This window comes from Galeopterus variegatus, unplaced genomic scaffold, assembly GCF_000696425.1.
Source record: "Galeopterus variegatus unplaced genomic scaffold, G_variegatus-3.0.2 Scaffold1712, whole genome shotgun sequence".
NCBI lineage: Eukaryota > Metazoa > Chordata > Mammalia > Dermoptera > Cynocephalidae > Galeopterus > Galeopterus variegatus.
The window spans coordinates 327359-338760 of NW_007727823.1; positions in this window are offsets into that span (position 1 = coordinate 327359).

Consider the following 11402-nt stretch of genomic DNA (forward strand, 5'->3'; position numbering starts at 1 on the left):
ACTTAATGATCATAATGGATGCACTTTGCAAAAATGTGCTTACCTTATGAATTTGAGGTCTCAAAGAAAATATTGAAAACTAATTTTTTATTTTTATGTTGGAGGGAAGGCTGTTACCTTTTCTAACCCATACTGCCTTCCAGTCTACTTGAGTATCTAAAAGGTCTTTTGCTTTTCTAATGGAAGCTAATCTGTATTTCCAGAGAACTTCAATAAAAACCGAGCTGAGTTCTGCCAGCCTGTCCCCAACCGTGAATTGTACTTCCCTCCTACATTTCCTCTCCTTTCTGGCAATGTGTCTTCCCTAAAGATGAAGCAGAATCTTATTAGGTAAAGTAGTGTCTACGAAGCAAAATTTCTCCTGGTGTCAGTCAGGGTCCACTTAGGAGACAGCAATCTCACAAGTTAAAAGAGGGAATTTAATACTAACAATAGTTCGTTAGAGATAAAGAATTGCTCACTGAAAAGAGAACACTACATTAGCATAGAGTAACAACTGCAGAAAGCAGCTACCAGTCCTAAAAGTAGAGAAGGAACAAAGGGAAGAAGCTGAAATTATAAACAGTTATACTCTAGAGGAGGGGCTCCTCCGATGTGGGGTGCTACTCAGTTAGTGCTGTGAGAGTTGGAAACACTGTAAACTGAATTAAACTGCTGCTTCTGGAATGAGCTGCTATTGATGAGATGAAATAGCTTTACTCGGTAACACTCACAGAAACAGGGAACAGAAAGGAGGCCCAAAGGAAGCAAACGGGAAGGAGAAAGTTCATTCTTCCTGCTCCAGTTTCATAGTCTCCTCTAGCATTCCCTGGCAGAGCCAGATGTGGAATCAGCTCACAAAGCAGAAATGCCACCTGCAGAGTCCCAGCCCTAGCACCAAAAAGGGTCATAAAGAAGGATGGGATGAAAGTCAAAAGATAATAGCTAACACTTTCCTATTCCTTGAGAAAAGGAGGTCCTTAGTGAAAATGGACTATAACTTCTGAATTACAAATCAACATCAGTGTCCAAAAACATAGGAAAAAGAAAGCATCAAGTGTAAGTGTAATAGATTTTAAAAGAGTTAGCCGCCACTTATACCAGGTGCAAAAATGATCACATGGTTAATTTTCTTAGAGATGGTGGCACTTACTTTAAGCCAAATGTGGTAGATTTAATCACTGGTCCCAATTGTTTTCTCCCCTGTGATAGAATCATACAGCCACACCCTTGTCTGGCATCGTGGTGAACGGAATGTACCCTTCCTGCTATTGATTTTGTACTCTGACATGTGACTGCTTTAATCAATGAGACATTAGGGAATGTGACAAGGGCAGAAATGAACTTGCACAATTGAGTTTTGTGCCTTGGTGATCTACCATGGGAATAACATGCCCCAATGTGGCTGCTGCCCTTTCAACATTGGCCCAAGAATGAAATACGTAGATCATACCACATGCTGTGAGTAACCACTGATCCAAGGAAGAGGAGAAATACATGGAACAAACCTGAACTCAGACTGAATCTAGACTGCCCTAGTCAAGTAACATTTAATCTACAGACTCACGAGTGTAAGAAGAAAATTTGTTATATAAGCCTTTGAGTTTTGGAATTCGTTATGCAGCATTATTGTGGCAATAGCTGACTAACATATTAAGTTTCTCCTGCTTCACTGATGTATAAGTAGATCTAACTGGGAAGCAGAAAACACTCTGGTTACTTAATAAAGAGAAAAAATGCAGAGAATTGGTTACACAGGCGATAGAAGAGGCTAAGAAGGAGAAAGGGAAGGGCGAGATGGTTGACTAGAGCTGTCTGGTGCTCATTCCCCCCAACAAAGAGAACAAAACAACAGATATATAACAATATTTTGAGTGGAACAACTGAAAAAATATGCTGCAAAGCACCAGAGGAGTGATGAAATCCTTGCGGAGCATGGAAGACCAGGATAGCACCATAGAGAGCAGAGCAAGACATCCTGCTTCTACCTCACTGTCTCCCCACAGGGACTGGCTTGGAGTCAGACAGAGAGAAAGTGAGCTGGAAAAACCATGTCCACTGCTGCCACAAATCCCAGCAATCTCTATCACAAGAGAGTCCCCCAGTCCTCTCAAGCCCCAAAACCAGTTTGGAGAGTAGCTGGGAGTTTGTGCAGCTGCATGGCCTCATAGTAGAAGCCCAGAGAGAGTGACACCCACCCTCCTTACCGAAGTGGCTATGACACAGCACCATCTTGAAATCAAACCCACGGCTAGAGTGGCTCTTGTCCTAGGGGCCAGTGGAAATTAACTCCTTTCATCCCAAGGCCCCACCTTTATTCTACCATGTTCACATGGACACTGGCAGGACCCCCAGCTGCCTGGAGCCTAGGCCAGACAGAAAGAAAAACCCCAGCGTCTGAACCCACACAGCACTCCACCCACCCCAGGAGAACAGGCAGACCAATAGGCAGTGGCCCACCACCTTTGCATGCACCTGCCCTGCACAACTCACTGGCCCACTGAGCCCACAGGTGCCTATGCCAACCCAGCAGTCAATTCAGCAGTAGCTCTGCCTTTCCCTGGTGGCCATACACAGTTGCTGGGCTCTGCTGCACTAATGTACAGCTGCTCCCTGACTGACAGCAATCAGACAGCAGTGTTGCCTTCTCAAAGCAGGCCTCCACAGAGATTCGCTGCACCCTTGCAGGCTTGCTTCAGGCTCAAAAGCTAATCCAACAGCCCTCCACGGAGCTTCCAGGCCCTGCTGCACCAGTGCAGACCTACCCTTGCCTGACAGTTGACTAGGCAGTGGCATTGCCTCCACCCAGTGAGCCTCTACAGAGTTGATGGGCCTTTCTGCACCACCGTAGGCCTGCCCCAGGCTAAACAGCTGATATAGCAGCATTCCACAGAGCTGCCAGGCCATGCTCTGCTCCCTGCTGGACAGTTTATTGGGCAGAAGCACTGCATGCACTTGGCAGACCTCCACAGAGCTGCTGGGCCCTGCTGCACCTGTGCACACCTGCTCTCTTCTTGACACTGGATCAAGTGGTGACTTTGCTTCCTCTGGCAGGCCTCCATAGAGCTACCTGGCCCTGCTATGCCCACACATGCCAGTTCCTAGCCAGACAATGGCATTTACTCCTCTGTTATGCCTTTGCTGAGTCACTTGATCCCCATTCTCTACCCAGGAACACCTTTATGAAGCCCAAAAGCTGGTCAGGCAGGACACCAAACCTGGAGAGACAACCTCAGAGCTGCATGCCAATGCCTGGCCTGATAACCAGTCAGGCAGTGACTTTGCACCTTAGAGAGACTATCAAATAACAGTTTTGTCCTCTGTACCACACATTCTTGGCCCAACAACAAGACTGGAGTCTCTGACCAAGCAAAACAGAGGCAGTGTTGACAAAAACTCCTGCACTGAGACATTTGCAGACACTGTTGAAGAGGATTACAACCAAAGAAATTGCACATAGATTATGCTACTGAGTCCACCAAAAACAAAGCCAAAGCAACATATCCAACAGACACCCTAGAACCCACATACAGGAAAAAATCACTTGTACATAATCTACTTCATAAAATTGGGAAAAACAGTTACTACTCAATTACATGCACAGATGTCAATATTGGGATGAAAGAAATATGCAAAAGCAAGGAAACATGACACCCCCAAAGGAACACAATAAGTCTCCAGTAACAAATGTTGAAGAAAAGGATTGTTATGAAATGCCTGTAAGGGAAGTTCAAATAACAATCTTAAAGAAACTCAGTGAGGAACAAGAGAACACTGGCAAATAATTCACTGAAATCAGGAAAGCAACTTATAATCTGAATGAGAAGTTTAACAAATAGACAGATGTAAAAAAGAACCAAACAGAAATCTTGGCACTAAAGAATTTAATGGATGAAATAAAAATGCATTTGAAAATTTCAACAACAGGCTAGAGCAAGCAGAAATAATTTTTGAACTTGAAGGCAGATATTTGAAATTGCCCAGTCAGCAGGGGGGAAAGAATAAAAAAGAATGAAGAAAGCTGATGGGACTTATGAGACACCATTAAGTGAACAAATGTTCAAATAATAGGTGTTTCACAGGGAGAAGAAATGGAGAAAGGCACAGAAACACTATTCAGTATTTAATGAAATAATAGCTGAAAACTTCTCAAGATTCAGGAAGCTCAAAGGTCCTCAATTAGACTCAACCCAAAATGATCCTCTCTGAGGCACATCATAATCAAACTGTCAAAAGTCAAAGACAAAGAGAGAATTCTAAAAGCTGTACAAGAAAAACATCAAGTCACATATAAATGAATCCCCCCTAGACTATCAGCAGATTTATCAACATAAACCTTGTAGGCCAGGAGAGAATGGGATGATATATTCAAAGTCCTGAAAGAATAAAACTTTCATCTAAGAATACTTTATCCAGCAAAGCTCTTCTTCAGAAATGAGGAAGAAATAAAGATCTTCCCAGGCAAGCAGAAGCTGAGGAAATTCATCACTTCTAGACCAGTCTTACAAGAACTGCTTAAGGGGGTGCTACAACCTGAAATGAAAAGATGATAATTACTATCATGAAAATGTGAAAAAGTACATAACTCGCCTATAAAGGTAAATTCATAATTCCAACTCAGAATGCCTCAGTGAGGTAATGGTGCTATGTCAATCTTTCAACCCTCTAATATGAATGTTTAAAGTCAAAATGCTCAAAAAACAACAAAAGCTACAATTAGCAGCTAAGGAACATACAATAGATACAAATATAAAGTAAGGCAACAAATATATAATGTGGGGGGCTGGATCTAGAATATTTTCATGCAAGCAAAACTAAGTTGCTATTAGCTTAAAATAGTTTATTATAACTACAAGACTATGTTAGCCCCAAGGTAACCATGAAAGAAGAAATTACAGTAGACACAAGTGAGAAAGAGGAAGAAAACAGAACTTAGCACTACAGAAAACCACCAATCCACAGAGGTAAGTAACAAGAGAAAAAGAAAAAAACTAAGGGCTACCAAACAAACAACTGGGAAACAATTAAGAAAAATGGCAGGAATAAGTTATCGCATATTAGTAAAGACCTGAATGTAAATGAATTAAACTCTCTAATGAAAATATGTAAAGTGGCTGAATGGATTACCAAAAAAAAAGACACAATAATATGCTGCCTACAAGAGACTCACCTAACTATTAAAGACAAATACAGACTGAAAGTGAAGGGCTGGGAAAAGATATTCAAGTGGAAAACAAAAGTAAGTGAGTATAGCCATAGTTATATCAGATAAAATAGACTTTGAATCAAAAACTGTAAAAAGAGACAAAGAAGGTCATTATATATTGAAAAAGGGATCAATCCAACAAGAGGATATAACAATTGTCAATATATATGCACCCAACACCAGAGCACCCAGATATAGAAAGCAAACATTAATAGACCAAAGGGGAGAAATAGATTACAATTCAATAAAAGTAGGGGACTTTAACATCCCACTTTCAACAATGGACAGATCATCTAAACAGAAGATAAACAAAGAAACATCTGACTTAAACTGCACCATAGACCAAATGGAACTTGCCGACACTTACAGAGCATTCTTTCCAACAGCTGCAGAATACATACACATTCCTCTCAAGTGTAAATGGAAAATTCTCCAGGATAGATCATATGCTAGGACACAAAACAAGTCTACATAAAATTTAAAAGATAGAGATCATATTAAGTATCTTTTATGACCATGATATTATAAAACTAGAAATCAAAAGCAAGAAAAACTTGGAAACTTTACAAATACATGGAAATTAATAACATACTCCTAAGCAACAAATGGGTTAATGAAGAAATTAAAAGGGAAATTTAAAAATTCCTTGAAACAAATGAGAATGGAAACACATCATACCAAAATCTATGGAATACACAAAAGCAGTTCTAAGAAGAAAATTTATAGCAATAAATACATATACCAAAAAAAAGAGATTTCTAATAAACAACTTAAGTATGAACCTAAATTAACTAGAAACACAACAAAAAACTAAGCCCAAAATTGGAAGAAGGAAAAAAATAATAAAGCTCAGAGCAGAAATAAATGAAATAAGAAAGTAAAAAAAAAAAAAAAAAAAAAATTGAAAAATCAGCAAAATAGTTGTTTTTTTTGAAAAAATAGATGAAATTGACAAATGTCTAGCTAGACTAATCAAGAAAAAAAGAGAAACACTCAAATAAATAAAATCAGAAATGAAAAAGGAGACATTACAACTGAGACCACAGAAATACAAAGAGACTAAAAAAAAAAAAAAAAAAAAAAAAAAAAAAAAAAAAAAAAAAAAAAATTGAAAAATCAGCAAAATAGTTGTTTTTTTTGAAAAAATAGATGAAATTGACAAATGTCTAGCTAGACTAATCAAGAAAAAAAGAGAAACACTCAAATAAATAAAATCAGAAATGAAAAAGGAGACATTACAACTGAGACCACAGAAATACAAAGAGACTATTATGAAAGACTATATGCCAACATATGTGATAACACAGAAGAAATGGATAAATTCCTTAACAAATAAAATCTACCAAGATTAAGTTGTGAAGTAATAGAAAATCTGTATAGACCAATAACAAATGAGGGAATAGATTCTGTAATACATAGTTTTCCACTAAAGAAAAGCCCAGGACCTCATGGCTTCACTACTGAATTCTACCAAACATTTTAAGAAGAACTAAATCAATTCTCTTCAGATTATTCCAAAAACTTGCAAAGGAGGGAATACTTCCAAACTCATTTTATGAGGACAGCATCACTCTGCTTCCAAAACCAGAAAAGGACACAATGAAAAAAGAAAATTACAGGCCAATATCCCTGGTGAAGATAGATAGGAGTAAATATTCTCACAAACAGAATTCAACAGCACATTAATAGGATCATTCACTATGATCAAGTGGTTTTTTTTCCCAGGGATGCAAGGATGGTTTAACATATGCAAATCAGTAAATGTGATATACCATGCTAACAGAAAGACAAAAACCGTCTGATCATTTCAGTTGATACAGAAAAAGCATTTGACAAAATTCAACATTCCTTCATGACAAAAACTCTTAAACTAGGTATTTAAGGTATATCACAATACAATAAAAGCCATATAAGACAAACCCATGGCTAACATCATACTAAATGGGGAAAAGCTGAAAGTTTATGCTCTTAGATCAGCAACAAGACAGCGATGCCCATTTTCACCACTTCTATTCAACATAGTGCTGGAAGTTCTAGCCAGAGCAATTAGGCGAGAGAAAGAAACAAAAGGCATCAAAATTTGAAAGGAGGATGTTAAACTATTCCTATTTAAAGACAACATGATTTTATATATAGAAAACCCTAAGGACTCCCCCTCCTAGGAAACTGTTAGAACTAATAAATGAATTCAGTAAAGCTGCAGGATACAAAATCAACATAACAAAGGTCAGTAGCAATTATATATACTAATAGTGAACTATCTGAAACAGAAATCAAGAAACAATTCCTTTTATAATAACTACAAAAAAATTAGATACCTAGTAATAAACTTAAGCAACGAGGTAAAAGAGCTCTACAATGAAAACTATAAATTTTGAAGAAAAAAATTGAAGAGGACATAAATAAATGGATAGATATGCCCATGTTCATGGATTGGAAGGATTGATATTGTTAAAGTGGCTGTTCTATCCAAAGCAATCTACAGATTTAATGCAATCCCTGTCAAAATACTAATAACATTCTTCAATGAAATAGGAAAAAAAAATCCTAAAATTTATATGGAACCAAAAAAGACCTTGAGTAGCCAAAGTAATCCTGAAAAAAACAAACAAAGCTGGAGGCACCAGCTAACTCAAACTATACTACAAAGCTACAGTAACCAAAAAAGCTATAGTAACCAAAATGGCATAAAAACAGGCACACAGACCAATGGAACAGAACAGAAAGCCCAGATATAAATTCATGCACCTACAGCCAACTGATCTTTGACCAAGTTGCCAAGAATACATATTGGGGAAAAGACAGTCTCTGCAGTAAATGGTGCTGGGAAAATTGGATATCCACATGCAGAAAAATGAGACTAGAGCCCTACCTCTCACCAAACAGAAAAAAAAAAAAACCCTCAAAATGGATTAATGATTTAAATATAGAACCCAAAACTATGAAACTACTATAAGAAAACATAGAGGAAATGATCCACGACTTGGCAAGGATTCTTTTTTTTTTTTTCGGTGGCTGGCTGGTGACAGGGATCTGAACCCTTGACCTTGGTGTTATAACACTGTGCTCTAACCAACTGAGCTAACTGACCAGCCCCCAGGATTTTTAAAGTAAGACTTCAAAAACACAAGTGATAAAAGCAAAAATAGAACGGTGGGATTACATCAAACTGAAAAGCTTTTGCACATCAAAGGAAACTGTTAACAGAAAGAACAAACAACTTACAGAATGGGGGATAATATTTGCAAACTATATACATGACAAGGGGTTAATACCAGGAATACATAAGGAACTTAAAAGAAAAAAAAAAGAAAAACCCAACTGAGAAAGGGTAAAGGATTTTAACAGACATTTCTCAAAAGAAGACACATGAATGGCCAACTAGCATATGACAAAATGCTCGGCATCACTAATAATCAGAGAAATGCAAAGCAAAAGAACATTGAGACACCACCTCACTCCAGTTAGAACAGCTACTATCAAAAAGACAAAAGAAAACAAGTGTTGGCGAGGATGTGGAGAGAAGGGAACACTTGCACGCTGTTGGTGGGAGTGTAACGTAGTAGAGCCATTATGAAAAACAGTATGGAGGTTCCTCAGAAAATTAAAAATAGAACTACCGTTTGACCCTGCAATCCCAGTACTGCATAGATATCCAAAAGGAATGGAGTCAGTACATCGGAGAGATATCTGCACTCCCATGTTTACTTCAGCACAATATACAATAGCCAAGACAAGGAATCAACCTAAATGTGCAACAATAAATGAATGGATAAAAAAAATGTGGCGTATATATATACACAATGGAATACTCTTCAGCCATAAAAAAAGAATGAAATCCTGTCATTTGCAGCAACACAAATGGACCTGGAGGCCATTATGTTAAGTGAAGTAATCCAGGTACAGAAGGACAAATACCACAGGATCTCATCCATATGTGAATTTTTTTTAAGATGATATTATAGTAGCAAAGAGTAGAACAGTGGTTATCAGAGACTGGGAAGCGGAGAGAGGAAGGGAAAACAGGGAGAGGCTGGCCGACAGGTACAAAATTACAATTAGATTGAAGGAATAAGTTCTGGTGTTCTGTTGCGCTGTAGGCTAACTACGGTTAGCAGTTGAGTTTTATATATGACAATAGCTAGGGGACAGACTTTTGAATATTTTTGTCAAAAAGAAATGTTAAATGCAAGAGGTGCTGGTTACATTAACTACCCTGACCCCATCAGGGAACTCCATTTGATACATATAGATGTATCAAAACTTCAGATTGTACTACATCAGTATGTACAATTGCAATGTGTCAATTAAAATAAATTTAAATTGAAAAGAAGAGGCTAAGAAGCCAACCAAAGGACATTGAGACAACCTAGAGATTGATGACAGTAAGAAACTGCTTCTACCTCTAGGCTGGAGGGAAAAAGGGGGAAGACAAGGATCACCCAGTAGCAACTGAAACCTTGATAAGCCCATCTGGTGGGAACAAGAGCCAAAAGAGACACACAGCCACTGCCAAGGATTCCACGTGAGGCACAGAGGGAAGAGAATACCCCGATTTCTGCCTCCCTTCTACTCTCCAGTCTTCCTCCAGTGCCTCTCATTGGCCAAACCAGCCAGAAACCAGTTGATACAGAAGCCTGGGAAATGTAGCTTGCAGGAGACCACATGTCATACAGAGCTGAACAACAGAAGGGCAAGGAATGGATCTATAGGAGATGCTCTACTCAACATTATTTCTATTAATTCTTGACCAAAGGAAAGCCAGTCTCATAGAAGATGCTTGAAACAATTTCTAGAATGTCCCCAGGGTGCTTACGTGCATTAATTATTCAGTCCTGATCATTGTCATTGGGGTGGCTGATCCAGTTAGGACTCAGACCCCAGGAGTTCCACAGTGGTCCCACTTCAGGTTTCTACTGTGCTTCTGGGACCATCACTGCCATGCTGCCATGTCCCTGTAGGTAGAACTCTGCCATGCCCTGGTGCTGGTGGAATGAGAACTCAGTGGAGCCTGGCACAGTGCCACCTCTCTTTAAGGTCAGGGATCCACACTACTTATTTTAAGAAATGAAAAGGAACACATTACTTTTGTTTTAAACTTAAAGAAGAGATGGTCCCAGGGCTCAATGTGTGAGTCCCAAAGCCTTGTAGTATTATTTATAGTGATAAAGCTTTGTCCATTCCCACATGGTTATCTTCTCCCAGAGCATTAAATGTATGGCACGGGCGACTAGAGTCAACTGAGCTCTCATATCAGCTACCAAAGCATGAGCAGAAACATGATTCTTCAATGATTAGGGGTTTCATTGTGCATCAAATTTTCTTCATCTGCGGTGAGTTCTCTGGGACGTCTCTGATAACCTTTCCTATAATATGGCCTCAGTTAGAGACCTCCAAATTATTAGGGGTGTTTGTATACGAGTGAACCACCAAAATTAAAACCTTGGGTAGTGGTTAAGTATTTTCCCAGGAGACTGATTAACGCCACTGCAACTGGTAGAAGTAATAGTTAGTGAAGGGGAAATGACTCACGAGCCAAAGCATCTAGACTCCTGCTCCCGCCCAAACAAGTAACCCCCTCTGCTAATGGTTTGAGCTACAGGGAATCTTAGAGGCTTCATTTAATTTGATTTTAAATTTGAGAAAACTGAAGTTGAGAAACATAAGATGATTTGCCCAAGGCACAGGGTAAGCTAGTGAGATGTAAAGAGGCATTTAGATAAGCCAGATGGACGCAAACTAAGGGAGAGTCAGTGGCACGCAGAAGCGGATACATGGAATGCTAGAAAATCAAATTATAAGAGTAGGGAGAAAGGATTTTAATTTAAAGAAACAAAGCTACGAGAGTTAAAAGATTATCTATTGATATCTATTTGTCTATCTGTCTATCTATCACCTATCTATCTTTTGGATTATGGTGAAAGAGCTCTACTTTGTTCAAGAGCCATACCATGTCTCCTCTTAATTCCCCTCTTCTTCACCTCTTCCTTAAACTGAAAAAAAGTCTCTCAATGTGTATTGAATGACTAATATTGACTGAGGGTCCACTGTATTTAGTAGAGCATAACACAAAGTAGGAGAGACAGGCTGGCCTCCTATATTAGGAATGACATAGGGTTACTATGGTGGCTCCTCTCCTATCTAGAGATGTGGTCCCCTCAGGAGAGTGGCCTTGCTTCCCTGTGTCAGTCCCCCCATCTATAGTGTGGATAACTCC